The following is a 15,936-nucleotide window of genomic DNA, read 5'->3' on the forward strand; positions in this document are numbered from 1 at the left end:
GTGTACGCAACCCTTGTCCGCATATGCGAGCCCCTTGGACAGGGAAGCCTTCTTGTGTCGCATAGTTCTGCCTGCGTACGCGAGCATGTAAATCTTTCCATTCCGTGTACGCATGCACACGCATGCATACGCGGGACATCTAGGCAAAGCCCAAGGTCCGTGTTGCATGTGTGTTTGCGTACTCATGCCCAGCAAAAGTAGTAAAAAGCTGTTAAGTTTGCAGAATTTAATTTTTACACACCAAACTTCAAACGTGTATAACTTTTTCGTTAAAAATTATTATTAGTCCATTCTTCAAACGGAATAAACTTCACGGTCCCAGTTTTCATTTGAAACAAGTTTAACGAAATTTGTGGATCCGGAAGCCAAGTTATGGGCCGCCAAAGTTTGGTAAAAAAAAACCAGTTTTTTACCAAAGGTTCCAAGCCTCTATTTTTACCAACTTCCATTCAATACCAATAACTCACACCACAAAACAACACTAATTATGTACAAAACAGTTCCGTATCCATTCCATTTCTTCCACAACATACCAAATCTCAATTTTATCAATTTTATTCCAAACAATCTGATGGTTATCAGTGGCTAAGAGAAGGAGGGTGAGAAGAGGGCCGGGGTTGAATCTTGTCCCCATTTTCCTTTTCTTGTAAACTTGCTTTCTGTTAAGAAAAAACAGGAGATATTTTGGTTTTGTCTCTTAATACGATAGGAGATACTTTTGTTTTGACTCCTATAGCACAAAACCAGAAACAGAGAAGAGAATAGATATTGACACACATATGTATCCTGGTTCAGTTACCTAATGCAGTGTAGCCTACATCCAGTCTCCTTCACAACAGTGATGGAATTTTACTATCTTTTTAATAGATTATAGTCACCAATTCTCCCTAGGATCTACCCAATCTTCTCTGGGACAAGTCTTGATTTTAACCCAACTTGAACTTGACTAGGACTCAATCCAAGCTTTCAACAACCAAGTGCTAACCCAACTTGCAAGAGAATCCTCTTAGGATCATGATGCAAAACAGAATAACATACATGGAAATTCTGAGATAACTCTGGGTTTTTCTCCAAGTTTAGCTCACTGCCTTTTTCTACTCATTTGCTTTTTCTTATAAACCTCACCATGTTTGTCTTTTACCAATGAAACTCAGACAAAATAAACTGAGAAAAATAATTACAAAATAAAAACCATGAAGGAATATAACAAGAACAACTTAGGGAGCTATGGAAACCAAAACAAGTGCTCTTTCTCTCTTACCCAATCCTTGGTTGTTCACCCCTATTATAGAGGAGTGAAACTTCCAAGGTTTGGATCAAATTCAACACTTGGGTTGTCTTCTTCTCTTGTACCAGAACCAACAGCAGCGTAGTCAGAGGTGAGAGAGAGTAGAAGCAATGACATACAACCTTACCTTTTTTTCTCAACCTTTTTCTTCATGAAACTTGAATATGGACCATTGAGCTTGGCTTTGGTCCCAAGTTTGATTTTCGGTCGTTGATGAACTACTGAGTATATTTGACTTCACTTTCTCCATAGTTGCTTGATTTGTGCTTGAAGCTCAGTAGATTTATTCATAGTTTCTTGGTGAAGCACTGATAGGAAAATCAACTTTTGAGATACTCTGTCCAGATGAGATTTTTCCCTTTGTTGTAGCCCTTCTTCAATTTCTTCTTGCTTGGATTTGGAAACCACCTTTTTGTTCTTAACCATGTCCTAGCTTCGAATGTTTTCTTTTCTTTCTTCTTGCTTCAGAATGATTTGACGTGAGGAGAATAGAAGAAAGAGAAGAGAGAGTTTGATGGTTCGGTGGATGTGAAAATGAATTCAAATGTATTAAAGTTCAAGTTCCAGGAGAGTGAGTTTTGGTGAATCATCGAATAGGGCTTAGATCTTTATTTGGGTCATAGTGTGTTTTTCATTGTGTTATTTTTTTAAGTGCCTACTTTTGTTACCGATGAGAAACATCTGTGGTAGAAATAAATGAATATTGGACTTTGATTGTGTGTATTTGGGCCATAATGTGTGTGAGCTTGAGTGCTTTCTTCTTTGGCCATTTTTAGTTAACCAACTTTCTGCACATTAAATAAAATATGTCATATAAACAATTTGATAATAATGTTTTGTCATCACTTTAATCATGTTTTAGTTTTTCAAATTCAACACAATCCTCAATCAAAACAACATAACTCATCAATATATCCACATTAACAACTCATAATCATAATCATCATCCTCATCAATCATCATCAAAAACTCTTAACAAACTCAACATTTTTACTAAAAATAACTAAATCTCATCAAGTTCACATAATTCAACCTATCCTACGGTCAACTAGGCTAAGTTTTCACGTTACATTACACATTATCTATGAAAAATCAAAACCATACCTTGGTCGATTCTTTCCTAATTCTTGGAGACCTCAAAATTCCTTTGTTCCACAAGTTTCAAAGCTCCAATTTCTCACTAATCACCAACTCAGCTCCCAAAGTTCAATTGCAAGCCTCTAATACCATCAATTTGATCCCAACACATACAATTTAATCTAATACCAAACAATATCATTCAAAATCAACATAGAGTTTACAATTATCAATGATTCACAAAAGTTAGTGGTTCTTCACCTTACCCACGGTTGTTTGGGACAAGATCCAGCAAGTTTCCAAAATTAATTCAATCCTAAAATACCAAAATCATATAATCTCTGAAAATCAAAATCTAAATTTTGAAATTGCAAGGAGTAAGGCTGAGTAATAAATATCAAGGTACTTACCACTTTGTTTGATAGATTTTGTAGAGCTTGATGCGGTGGTCACATGGCCGCAAACGGTGCGGCGATCGGAGCTCCGAATTGAAAGTTGTGGTAAATTAAAATTTGAAAGAAAGGGTTTAGGTTTTCTTTATGTTCCTCCCCTCTTCAGCGTGATTCAATGTGATTTTGGGAAAGAAGATGCAAGTTTTAGCTCTTATATGATGGGTTTTGGGTCCGATTTAGACTCGGTCCAACTAGTTCGGCTTGTTGGCTCAGTTTTAGACCAAATTCTTTACAATTATTGTCAAAATTCGTATTTTGTAATAGTTTTACATTTTTGGATAAATAAATTTTAATTTCTTAATTTTTTTATTAATAATTAATTTATTAACTAATTATTTATTTATTTAGCAGGATTTACACATGTAGCCGATCTGTTTTAGTAAGATAAGACTCTGTTGTTGTTTTTGTTTTAAAAAATATTCAAACTCAATTTTTTTAAGAATAAATGACCATTTGTACCCATGAGAGATGAAAACGCTGACATTTGTACCCATGAAAGTTCGAAACTAATCTTGTACCCATGATAGATGCTGTCCGTGTGACAAAAGTGCCCGGGCTTGGATCTGAGCTTGGTTCGTGGGTTTCCGAACCTACGTGGCACTCCCAAACCCTCCCAAATCTGAGCCAACCATTCACTATCATCATCTTCATCTTCTTCACCATCACCATCACCATAACCTCTATAACCTCCATCACCATCACGTCAGCACTGCCACAGCCACCTCCCTTCACCACAACCTCCGGCGACAACCCACACCACTGCGCCCCTTTTTCTTCTTCTTCCCCTCTTCTCACCTCCACTGAGCCCAGAAACCACAGCGGCAGCTCCTCCTCTCCACCAAAGCCCAGAGCGGCAGCGGCCATCTTCTCCATTCTTGGGTCTCCTCTCGTCTGCCACCAAACAGCCGCGACACCCAACCTTCTCCGCAGCGTCCTTACGGCGTTCCAACCCATCACCAATTCCCTGTCCGAACCCTAGCTCTGCCAACCATCACCTTCGGCCTCTACGAGCCATCGCAACCCTCTTCCCTTTTCTCCCCTTTGCGTGTTCTCTGTCTTCCTTAGTCACACCAACGAACCGGCCACCTTCTCCTCCCTCTCTCTCACTGGCCGAACCGCCGCGCCGTCGGTGAGTCACAACGACACTGACGATGAGCCCCTTTCCCCCTTTCTTCTTCCTTCTCTGTCATCGCGTCTCACCATCGCGAACCAGCCTAGCACCGTCGCGATTCCAGAACAGGGTGCAGTCCCTGTGTCTTCCATCCTCTCCGTTTTCCCCTGTGTCTTCCATCCCCTGCGTTTTTCCCTGAGTTTTGTTTCTTTCATTATATTGCTTTTAGTTCATTTTGCTTAATTTGGTTAGTTAGAAATGCATGTTAGTGGATTTAGGTTTGTTTTGATTCATGCTGTTGTTTGAAAATTTTGCTGTTTTGATTCATGCTGCTGTTTGAAAATTTTGGCTTGTTTGAAAATTTTGGCTTGTCTGATGCTGCTGGGAGCTTTGGGGGAGGTAGGGTTCGGACAGGGGAGTGGTGACGGGTTGGAACGCCGTAAGGACCCTGCAGAAAAGGTTGGGTGTCGCGGCTGTTTGGTGGAGAGGAGGAGCTGGCGCTGTGGTTTCTGGACTCAGCGGAGGTGAGAAGAGGGGAAGAAGAAGAGAAAGGGGCGCGGCGGTGTGGGTTGTCACCGGAGGTTGTGGTGAAGGGAGGTGGCTGTGGCGGTGCTGAGGTGATGGTGATGGAGGTTATGGTGGCTGGGAAGAGACAGTGATGGATGGGGATGATGGTGAAGAAGATGAAGATGATGATGGTGAATAGTTGGCTCAGATATGGGTTGGGGGAGGGGGTGGGAGTGCCACGTAGGTTCGGAAACGCACAAACCAAGCTCAGATCCAAGCCAGGGTATTTTTGTCACACGGACAGCATCTATCATGAGTACAAGATTAATTTCGAACTTTCATAGGTACAAATATTAGCGTTTTTATCTCCCATAGATACAAATGATCATTTATTCATTTCTTTAAATATCAGCTTATTTGCTACCTCGATGGCACGTGGGTTTAGACTAGCAATTATCATTGTGAATGAAAAGATGAGAGTGAATAAAGTGACATTTTGTAGGGCATTGGCTATAATAATGGCTAAGGTTGAAAGTATGAAACACAGTTCCTATAAAGCTACAAGAATAGGATGAAAGCACATGGTGGATCAACTTCAACTGCCTGGTTGCTTGGCGACAAAAGCATAAAGAACGCAGCGGGTATAATATGCCATGTCATAGCCCATTTTGCAAGGGCCAACTTTGGGCCAAGACTCAACCCTTAAAAGTGGCTCCTTCAAAACCCGAGCTATACATGTTCTTGCTCCTCCTACTTTTCTATAACATCTTACTAATTTATATAACATCTTAACTGTAATAATTTTGTTAAAAACTCAGTGTCATAATTTATGCAAAATAAATTAAAAAAAGATAAATATTATTTTCTGTTATTAAAACATTATAATTTCTTTCTTACATTTTCTTAATTGTATCTATTGTCCGATTTAAAAAATATAAATTTTATAATTATTAAAATTTAAAAATTATTTTATATATGCTATGATAACGTGATATGACCAATTTATGTTTATGTTTATGTTTATTTATTAAATTAAAAGGATAACCAAGGATCACTTAATACATTTATCATGTCTATCTATAAGCCCAACTTCACGTTACGCCATATTTACAAATTTCTTACTGTGCTTGGCCCAATGTATAAAAAGAACTTCATGTCATTAAAATTTTAGGGATTAATAATCTTTAATTTTGCAGGAACAAATCACTGAACAATTACAGTTGCTCTGAGAGAGGCCAGAAAAAGTAGAAACATGTGTCACTAAGAAAATCTATAAACGTTAGTTCTGTACATATAGAAGTTTTTTTTTTTTTTTTGGCATCTATACAATAACACTTACCAGTGAGATCTATTATCTCCTTCCTGTTTTTTTTTTTTCTTTTTTTCTAAGTTTTGAGCATATTGGTGTAGATAATGTCGGTGATAGGTTTCATCCTCTACCGTAGTTTTTCTTTATTAGTATTTTGCAACGACAATTTCGATTCCAACAATGACCATATAAAATGCAAATGGTAGTGTTCCGAGAATTACCTGAAACGTTGATTTGGGTCTGAACGAAAGGTCCAATTCCCTTTGTATGGAAGCGTCTGACCTCTTTGGTGCTGAGGTACTGCTTGTTCGAGTTCCTCGTGAGGAGATGGGAGGTGGTACCTGCAAGAGACTCTGATGCTTAAGTTAGCAAGGGATTTAAGCAAATTTTTAGTAGAGTAGAACGTGAGTTATACCTGGGGGATTCAGTGTATTTATAGTATAGTAGATAACTGTCTTTGTTAGAGTAGTTCTATCTTTTCTAATAGATAAGGGTTCCGTTTATCTTGGGAGTTTGTTGGGATCTACTTTCTAAATGAGGTAGAAGTAGTTAGAGAGACTTAAGGAGACAGTTACTTGTTATGCCAAGTAGAGTTGGACCTATTTGTCATCGTCCGACCTCTTTGAAGAGGTCGGGCTTATCGCAGAGTCTACCTTTATTGGTGGGCCTTTTTACGTTATTAGGTCTGGCCTTTATCTGTTGGGCCAGAGTATGAACAGTGCCCCTGCTTGAGTTCGTTCCTTTTATAGGTCGGGCTCAAACATTTCGTGACTTCTGCCGTGGATGTCGAGTTTGAACTTGCCGGACAGCCTGACATGTTTGAATTTTTTAACGTTGGTGGAGTTTTAATGATGCACGACAGGTATTCTTGGGAATCCGTGTCTTTTTAAAGAGGGGTGAAGGAGCCATTTCGACCCTTTTGTGTCTTATAAATAGTCCCTTGAACTCTTCTTCTCCTTTCATTGCTTCTGAAAGACTATTTTACTTTTCTTCACTAAAAGCGCTCTTATGTGTCATTTCGACCATTTTTGTTACCTCGAGATTTCTCAACCGTGGTGTTTGAAGAGTTGCTCGCTTTTGCCAGCATGAAGGGGATCGTTTGAGTTTTGCTGTTTTTAGACGTGCTCTCCCATTTTTCACGATCTTCTTCAAGGTTGGTTCTCGTTTTTTCTTTCCCTCATCTCTCTTTTCTGATTGTGTGAGACTTGCTAGTTGTTGGGTTTCCTTTTGCTGTCTTTGCATTTTTCTTTTCGTTGTTTTGGAGAAAGTTTGGTTTGATGTGGAGCTTTTGAGAAGGTAAAACATTTATTACCGAAAGATTAAAAAGACTCTCTTCTTTTCTTGAAAGAATCTTTGTTTCTGTTGTCTTTTATGCATTGTACTGCCCCTAATGGTGCCGTTTTTGACTTAATGTCATGTCGAAAAGGTACCATTTGTTTGCTATGTAGAAAGATTTTTGAAAAGAATGGCTTTCCCTTGTATTTGCATTTGTAGGTGTAGCCTTTATGTCTCGCTATGTTATTAAGAATATGTCAACTAGGGTTCCCCCTAATCTCATTTGTTGTGTTCCTGTTACTGATAGGGAGTATTGTGTGGAGTTTCATAGGCACCATAACATTTGTAAGAATAGGGAGGATAAGAGGAACTATGTGTTAGAACCGCCCAACCCTGAGGAGAATGTGTTTCCCTCCTTTAGAGGATTCAGAACAATCCTTCTTTTATGCTTATGATTGTTTTTTTTACTAGATTGAATGTTTGACTTCTGTTTACTGCCTTTGAAATAGAAGTTCTAAGTTCTTGTAATCTTGCCCCTAGTCAATTACACCATAATTCTTGGGCTTTTATGAAAATATACGAACTTGTATGTCAGGAGTTAAATGTTGATCCTTCTCTGAAAGTTTTCTTTTATCTTTTCGTTGCAACGAAGCCTTATAGTTCTTCTAATAAGTCGGGATGGATATCCCTATGAGCTGTACAAGGTCAGAAAGTATTTTCTATTTTTGATGACTCTTTCCATGACTTCAAAAATCATTTTTTCAAGGTCTAAGCTGCTGTTGATACCTGACCTTTCTTTTTTCCTGAGAGCCGAGAGCCCCCGTTTCCTTTGTACTGGCAAGAGTCCCTTATAATTCTTAAGGTAGACCTATCCGAGTTAGATGACCTAGAGAAGGGGGGTGGTAGACTTTCTGTTGAATTCCTAAGGCCAACCTCCCCATTTGGATACGAAAAGGATTCTAGGAGACCCCGGCCTTCTGAAATCTGAGCTCGGTAGCTCTTTTTTCCTTTGCTTTTTGTATTCCAATATATATAATCTGTCCTTTCTGAGTGTATATTATTTTGTTTTGCAGAAATTATGGCTCCAAAGTCAGCTATGAGGGTTCTTTGAAACACTAAGAAGAGTGTTATGGCAAGCAAACTTGAACAAAAGAAAGAGGCCGGAGCTGGGCCATCTGTCCGATCTTTTTCTAGGAAGAGGTCAGGGTCGGATCTTACTGATGCAAGTCATTATTCCGACTCCTCTTTTCTGCCTCATCTCCTCAGAGTCCACTCCTTCTTCTACTGAGCCTCTCTCCAAAAAAAAAATTGTTGAAGAAGAGAGCATCTACACCAGAAATTTTGATTCTTTGACTTGGGGGGAGGAAAACCTTCTCCCTCACCACCATGTCAGCACGGATGATGTGGCGATTCAGAACCATCTCCAGACTCTTACTCACAGGGGGCTTTGCCTAGTGGGAGTTTGCTCCCAACTCTCCAAGGAGTGGAAGAGCTCTCCCATCCAAGCCACGTTGGGGGTCTTGGTGGTTGCCCTAGCCGATGTGGAGAGACTTAAAGAAAAGTAGAGTTGGAGCAGGAGATAAGTACTTTAAAGGCCGACTTAGAGAGAGCTCGGGAGAGAGCGACTAAGTTGGAGGTTGCTGCCACTTTGGCTGAGGAGAAAGCGAAGAAGTATCAAGATAGCTACACACGTGTCTTTGGGGAGAGGATGGCTCTTAAAGAGGAGTTGCAGAAGCACAAGGAAAAGTACGCCAAACTTGAGGAAATGACTGCTCTTGGAATGGACGAGATGTTTGAGAATCTTGAAGCTTAGGTCAAGGTCTTGGCTCCCAACTTGACCTTTCTCTCTTTAGTACCGACAACATTCAGATCGATGGCCAAATTGAGTTCCAGAAGAGGATGTCCATCTTCCTATCAATCTAAACATGCCAGAGCCTCAGGTTGGTCGGTCCTCCATGTCTAATGCTCAACCCGAACATGTCCCTGTAGAGACTTCTGCTCCTGATTTTTGTCCGCCGTTCCAGCCTCTATACATCCTCCAACTCCCCCGATCGAAGGTCAACATGCTGTAACCGGTGATAAACCCCAACTTTGTGGTTTATTTTATGTTGAATTTAGGGGATTTTATCAACTTAACCCACATTTATTCAATGAAATAGCATGGTTTCGTGAATTTTTCCTAATTGTTTCTAAAGGTTAAAAACATGCTTTTTAGGCTTTTGAATTGATAAATTTAATTCCCTTTAATTCCATTCAATGCCTTGATATGTTTGTTGAGTGATTTCAAATTTATAAGGCAAGGATTGGACGGAAGAAGTGAAGATAAAAGCATGCAAAGTGGAGAATTCATGAACAAATGAGCATTTGGAACTTCCAAAGCCACGCCCATGCGTCACCTATGCGTACGTGTGAGAAGGAAATTTGCAACACGACGCGCACGCGTCAACTATGCGCACGCGTGACGTTGGTCACGTGACCTCATTAAAGGCAACATGCTGGGGGCGATTTCTGAGCCATCCAGGCCAAAATCCAACTCATTTCTAAGGCTATTTGAGGTAGAATTCAGAAGGGAACAAGGTGGGAGCAATTAGATAGTGTAGGAAACATGTCTTAGGTTAGTTCTAGAGAGAGAAGCTCCCTCTTCTCTCTAGAAATTAGGGTTCTTATTTTAATTTCCTTCTAGATTTAGGTTTTGATTCTTGTTTTTAATTAGTTTTTCTTGCAATTTGTTGTTATTACATCTTTGCTCTCTTTGTTCTTCTTGTTAATTTTCCTTTTTATGTCACTTTAGTTTTATGAACACTCTTGGTACTTTTAATTTCAACTAATGTAATTTGATGTTTTATGTTTCTTTCTTGCTTGTTTGAGTTGTTATTGTCATTTTCTTGCATTGGGTAGTTGTAGAATTTACTATTTCTTGCAATTTACCATGTTTTTCTTTTATGCCTTCCAAGTGTTTGACAAAATGCTTGGTTGGGCTTTAGAGTAGTTATTGAGCATTCTTAGCTTAGAAAGAGAAATTGGGCAAACTTGAGTCATTAATACCCAATTTAGATTGGTGATCTAGAGTGATTAGTTACTCTTGTATCCATTGACATTACTTATGGATTGGGATTAACTAGTCTTATTTGATTTTCTCTCAATGTAAAGATAACTTATTACCTTCTTCCGATGTTGGAGATGATGAAATAGGATTAGCTCTTGTTAAGTATTGTATGATAATTAATGACTTGGATAGAAAGCCTTGATTCTCAATCTTTGCCATGAATGTTTCTCTTTAGTATTTGTTATCTTTAGTTGTTTGATTTACTTTTCTTCTCTTTTAATTTCTTGCCTTTTTATCAACCCAACCCCCGTGAAATTCATAACCAATAATTGAGCACTCGATTGTAATTCTTAGGAAGGACGACTCAGGACTAATACTCTCGGTTATTTTTAGTGGGTTGGACTTGTGACAACCAAAATTAAACTTTGATTGAGTGTTATCTGTCAGTTTGGAACTATACTTGCAATGAAGTTATTCCTTTTACTGAGAAGAAATTCTAAGCCGACAGTAAGATTACATCAAGCTTTTAGTGCCATTGCCGGGGAATTGCATGTGCTTATTGTTGGTTATTATTCATATGTGAATATTTTGAATAGTTTGCTTTTTGCTTGTTTGCTAGTTTTGGTTTAGGAGTTTGTTTTCTTTATCTCTTCTTAGTTTTTGTTTTAGTTTTCCTTCTCCGTTATGAATTCTCATCACTTTGACTATGAGTTTGGTTCAAACTATGTTGTAGGAAATGGAAATGGAAGCTTAAATGGAGGTTTGCATCAAGGATTTGAAAATCAAAGGTGGGAGGAGCCTCAAGCATATAGACAACCTTCTTGGCAATAACCTCCTCCGGGTTCTTATGGGTACAATCCAACTGCTAATGCTTACCAATCTAATGGATGTGGTGACCCTCATTGTGGTTGTTAACCACAACCACCACATGCATATAATTCTTTCCTTCAACATAGCCCTCAATAACTGGTGCACGAAATTGCAATCACACTTTTGCAACTCCGCACAACTAACCAGCAAGTGCACTGGGTCGTCCAAGTAATACCTTGCGTGAGCAAGGGTCGATCCCACGGAGATTGTCGGCTTGAAGCAAGCTATGGTTATCTTGTAAATCTTAGTCAGGATATCAGAAATTATCAGGATTGATTGTGAAAAGCAATAGAACATGAAATAAGTACTTGTTATGCAGTAATGGAGAATAGGTTAGGGTTTTGGAGATGCTCCATCTTCTGAATCTCTGCTTTCCTACTGTCTTCTTCATCAAACACGCAAGGCTCCTTCCATGGCAAGCTGTATGTAGGGTTTCACCGTTGTCAGTGGCTACCTCCCATCCTCTCAGTGAAAACGTTCCTATGCTCTGTCACAGCATAGGCTAATCAGCTGTCGGTTCTCGGTCAGGCCGGAATAGAATCCAGTGATTCTTTTGCGTCTGTCACTAACGCCCCGCCTGCTAGGAGTTTGAAGCACGTCACAGTCATTCAATCATTGAATCCTACTCAGAATACCACAGACAAGGTTTAGACCTTCCGGATTCTCTTGAATGCCGCCATCAGTTCTAGCTTATACCACGAAGATTCTGGTTAAGGAATCCAAGAGATATCTACTCAATCTAAGGTAGAACGGAGGTGGTTGTCAGGCACACGTTCATAGTTGAGAATATGATGAGTGTCACGGATCATCACATTCATCCGGGTTAAGAACAAGTGATATCTTAGAATGGAAGCAAGCATGATTGAATAAGAAACAGTAGTAATTGCATTAATCCATCAAGACACAGCAGAGCTCCTCACCCCCAACCATGGGGTTTAGAGACTCATACTGTGGAAAGTACACAAAGAAACGTGTAAAGTGTCATGAGGTCCAGATACAATGTCAAAAGATCCTATAAATAGTGAACTAGTAATCCTAAGGTTTACAGAAATGAGTAAATGACAGAAAAATCCACTTCCGGGCCCACTTGGTGTGTGCTTGGGCTGAGTATTGAAGCTTTCATGTGTAGAGACCTTTTCTGGAGTTAAACGCCAGCTTTTATGCCAGTTTGGGCGTTTAACTCCAAGTTTTATGCCAGTTCCAGCGTTAAACGCTGGAATTTCTGAGGCTGATTTGCCACGCCGGTTTGGGCCATCAAATCTTGGGCAAAGTATGGACTATCATATATTGCTGGAAAGCCCAGGATGTCTACTTTCCAACGCCGTTAAGAGCGCGCCAATTGGGCTTCTGTAGCTCCAGAAAATCTACTTCGAGTGCAGGGAGGTCAGAATCCAACAGCATCTGCAGTCCTTTTCAGTCTCTGAATCGGATTTTTGCTCAGGGCCCTCAATTTCAGCCAGAAAATACCTGAAATCACAGAAAAACACATAAACTCATAGTAAAGTCCAGAAAAGTGAATTTTAGCTAAAAACTAATAAAAATATACTAAGAACTCAACTAAAACTACTAAAAACATACTAAAAACAATGCCAAAAAGGGTACAAATTATCCGCTCATCACAACAGCAAACTTAAATTGTTGCTTGTCCCCAAGCAACTGAAAATCAAAATAGGATAAAAAGAAGAGAATATACTATAGATTCCAAAATATCAAAGAAACATAGTTCCAATTAGATGAGCGGGACTAGTAGCTTTTTCCCTCCGAACAGTTTTGGCATCTCACTCTATCCTTTGAAGTTCAGAATGATTGGCATCTATAAGAACTCAGAACTCAGATAGTGTTATTGATTCTCCTAGTTAAGTTTAATGATTCTTGAACATAGCTAGTGTATGAGTCTTGGCTGTGGCCCAAAGCACTCTGTCATCCAGTATTACCACCGGATACATACATGCCACAGACACATAATTGGGTGAACCTTTTTAGATTGTGACTCAGCTTTGCTAGAGTCCCCAATTAGAGGTGTCCAGGGTTCTTAAGCACACTCTTTTTTCCTTGGTTCACAACTTTATTTCTTTCTTTTTCTTTCTTTCTCTCTTTTTTTTTTCGAAATTTTTTTTTTGTATTCACTGCTTTTTCTTGCTTCAAGAATCACTTTGATGATTTTTCAGATCCTCAATAACAGTTCTCCTTTTCCATCATTCTTTCAAGAGCCAACAATTTTAATATTCTTAAAACAAGTTCAAAAGACATATGCACTGTTCAAGCATTCATTCGGAAAACAAAAAGTATTGTCACCACATCAAGCTAATTCAACTAGTTTCAAGGATAAATTTCGAAATCCTGTACTTCTTGTTCTTTTGTGATTAAAGCATTTTTCATTTAAGAGAGGTGATGGATTCATAGGACATTCATAGCTTTAAGGCATAAAATTTTATTAATTATGAATTAAGAACAAGACTCAAATATAGATATAAGATGAGACTAAAAAAAATAAAAATAGGAATAGCAAACAAAAGAAAAACGCAAAAATAGGCTCCTAATGATAGAGGTTTTCACAGAGTTAGGACTCAACAACCTTGATTTTGAGAAGTGGATGCTCCCTCAGCTTGAGAGGAGAGCTTCTGGCGTTTCATCTCTTGGAGTTCACGCCCCTGCTTCTCTTGTTCCTTCAGCAATTTGCAGAGCATGCAGTTCTGATTCTGCTGTTCTTCCTTCAGTTGCTCCATAGTTTCTTGCAACTTGGTGATAGATGCTTCTAGGCTGGCCCAGTAGCCAATTTCAGGAAATTCAAGGAGGAACTCCTGCGCCCTCCTTTTGATAGAGTTGTCTTGCATTTGTCCTTCCATTGACTTCTTGGTGATTGGATGTTCAATAGGTATGAATTCATCTACTCCCATCTTTACCCCAGCCTCTTTACAGAGCAAGGAGATCAAGCTTGGGTAAGCCAATTTGGCTTCAGTGGAATTCTTATTTGCAATTGTGTAGATCTCACAAGCAATCACATGATGAACCTCCACTTCTTTTCCAAGCATAATGCAATGAATCATCACTGCTCTCTTGATGGTGACCTCAGAACGGTTGCTAGTGGGCAGTATAGAACGCCCAATAAAGTCTAGCCAACCTCTTGCAATTGGTTTGAGGTCTCCCCTCTTGAGTTGGTTTGGGACACCCTTAGAATTGGTTATCCACTTAGATCCAGGGAGGCATATGTCCTCTAGAACTTGATCCAACCCTTTATCTGCTCTCACCATCCTCCTATTAAAGGAGTCAGGATCATCTTGCAGTAGAGGCAATTTGAAGATTTCTCTTATTTTGTCCAGATGAAAGTACATAACTTTCCCTCTGACCATGGTTCTGTAGGTATGGTAAGCAGTTCCAGTCATTCTCTGCTTATCTGTTAGCCACAGATTTGAGTAGAATTCCTGAACCATGTTCCTTCCAACCTTTATCTCAGGATTGGTTAGAACTTCCCATCCTCTGTTTCGAATTTGCTCTTGGATCCCCGGATATTCATCTTCTTTCAGATCAAATTTAACTTCCGGGATCACTAACCTCAAACCCATTATCTTGTGATAATGGTCTTCATGTTCTTTGGTTAAGAACTTCTCTTGGTTCCAAAGATTCTTTGGATTATTCTCTTTCTTTCCTCTTAAATTGGTTTGTTTTCCTTTAGGAGCCATGATCTTGATGAATCTTGGCTTAGTGATCACGGAAAAGCACACCAAACTTAGAGGTTTGCTTGTCCTCAAGCAAAAGAAAGAAGAGAAGAGAGAGAGAGGAAGAGGAAATTCGAATGGTGTGGTGGAATGAGGGGGACAAACGTGTATTTATAAGGTGGGGAGGGGAGATCTCGAAAAGAAAAGAAAAATTTGAAAGGAGATTTGAGAATATATAGAAAGAATTTGAGAGAAAGGTGAGTTTTTGAACAATATTTGGAATTGATTTGAGATAGATTTGAAGAATGGTTTTGATTTTTGAAGATTTGAAAGTGAATGATGAATGGTTGAAGTGTGATTTTGTAGAAAAGTATGGGTAAGAAAAGGAAAGTTTGAAAAAATTTGGTTTGAAAACAAAATTGTGGTCCCCCCACCTTTCTGGCGTTAAACGCCCAGAATGGCACCCATTCTGGCGTTTAACGCCCATTTGATGCCCCTTTTGGGCGTTTAACGCCCAGCCAGGTGCCCTGGCTGGCGTTAAACGCCAGAATTCCTTTATCACTGGGCGTGATGCTGCACACCTGGCGTTAAACGCCCAGAATGGTGCCCATTCTGGCGTTTAACGCCCAAAATGGCACCATTCCTGGCGTTAAACGCCCATAATGGTACCCATTCTGGCGTTTAACGCCCAAAATGCCCCTTACTGGCATTTTTTCACCAGTAAGCTCATTTTCTCTGCTTTTTGAGCTGAATCCTTCTGTAACTCTGTGAATTCCTTTATTTTTGATACTTGCCTCTGTAAGAACAAATCATATAACCTCCTAATGACTGGGTTGCCTCCCAGCAAGCGCTTCTTTACTGTCTTTAGCTGGACCTTCACTGAGAATCACTCAAGTCTCAGTTTTGAGCATTCCTGCTCAAAATTGCCTTCAAGATAATGCTTGATTCTCTGTCCATTAACAATGAACTTTTTGTCAGAATCAATATCCTGAAGCTCAACATATCCATATGGTGAGACTCCTGTAATCACATACGGACCCCTCTACCGGGATTTGAGTTTTCCTGGAAACAATTTGAGCCTAGAGTTGAAGAGTAGAACTTTTTGTCCTGGCTCAAAGACTCTGGTTGACAACTTCTTGTCATGCCATTTCTTTGCCTTTTCCTTATAAATTTTTGCATTTTCAAAGGCATTGAGTCTGAACTCCTCTAGCTCATTTAGCTGGAGTAATCTCTTTTCACCAGCTAACTGTGCATCCATGTTTAGGAATCTGGTTGCCCAGTAGGCTTTATGTTCCAGTTCCACGGGCAGATGACAGGCCTTTCCATACACCAGTTGGTATGGAGA

The sequence above is a fragment of the Arachis stenosperma genome, chromosome 5 (assembly GCF_014773155.1).
Source record: "Arachis stenosperma cultivar V10309 chromosome 5, arast.V10309.gnm1.PFL2, whole genome shotgun sequence".
NCBI lineage: Eukaryota > Viridiplantae > Streptophyta > Magnoliopsida > Fabales > Fabaceae > Arachis > Arachis stenosperma.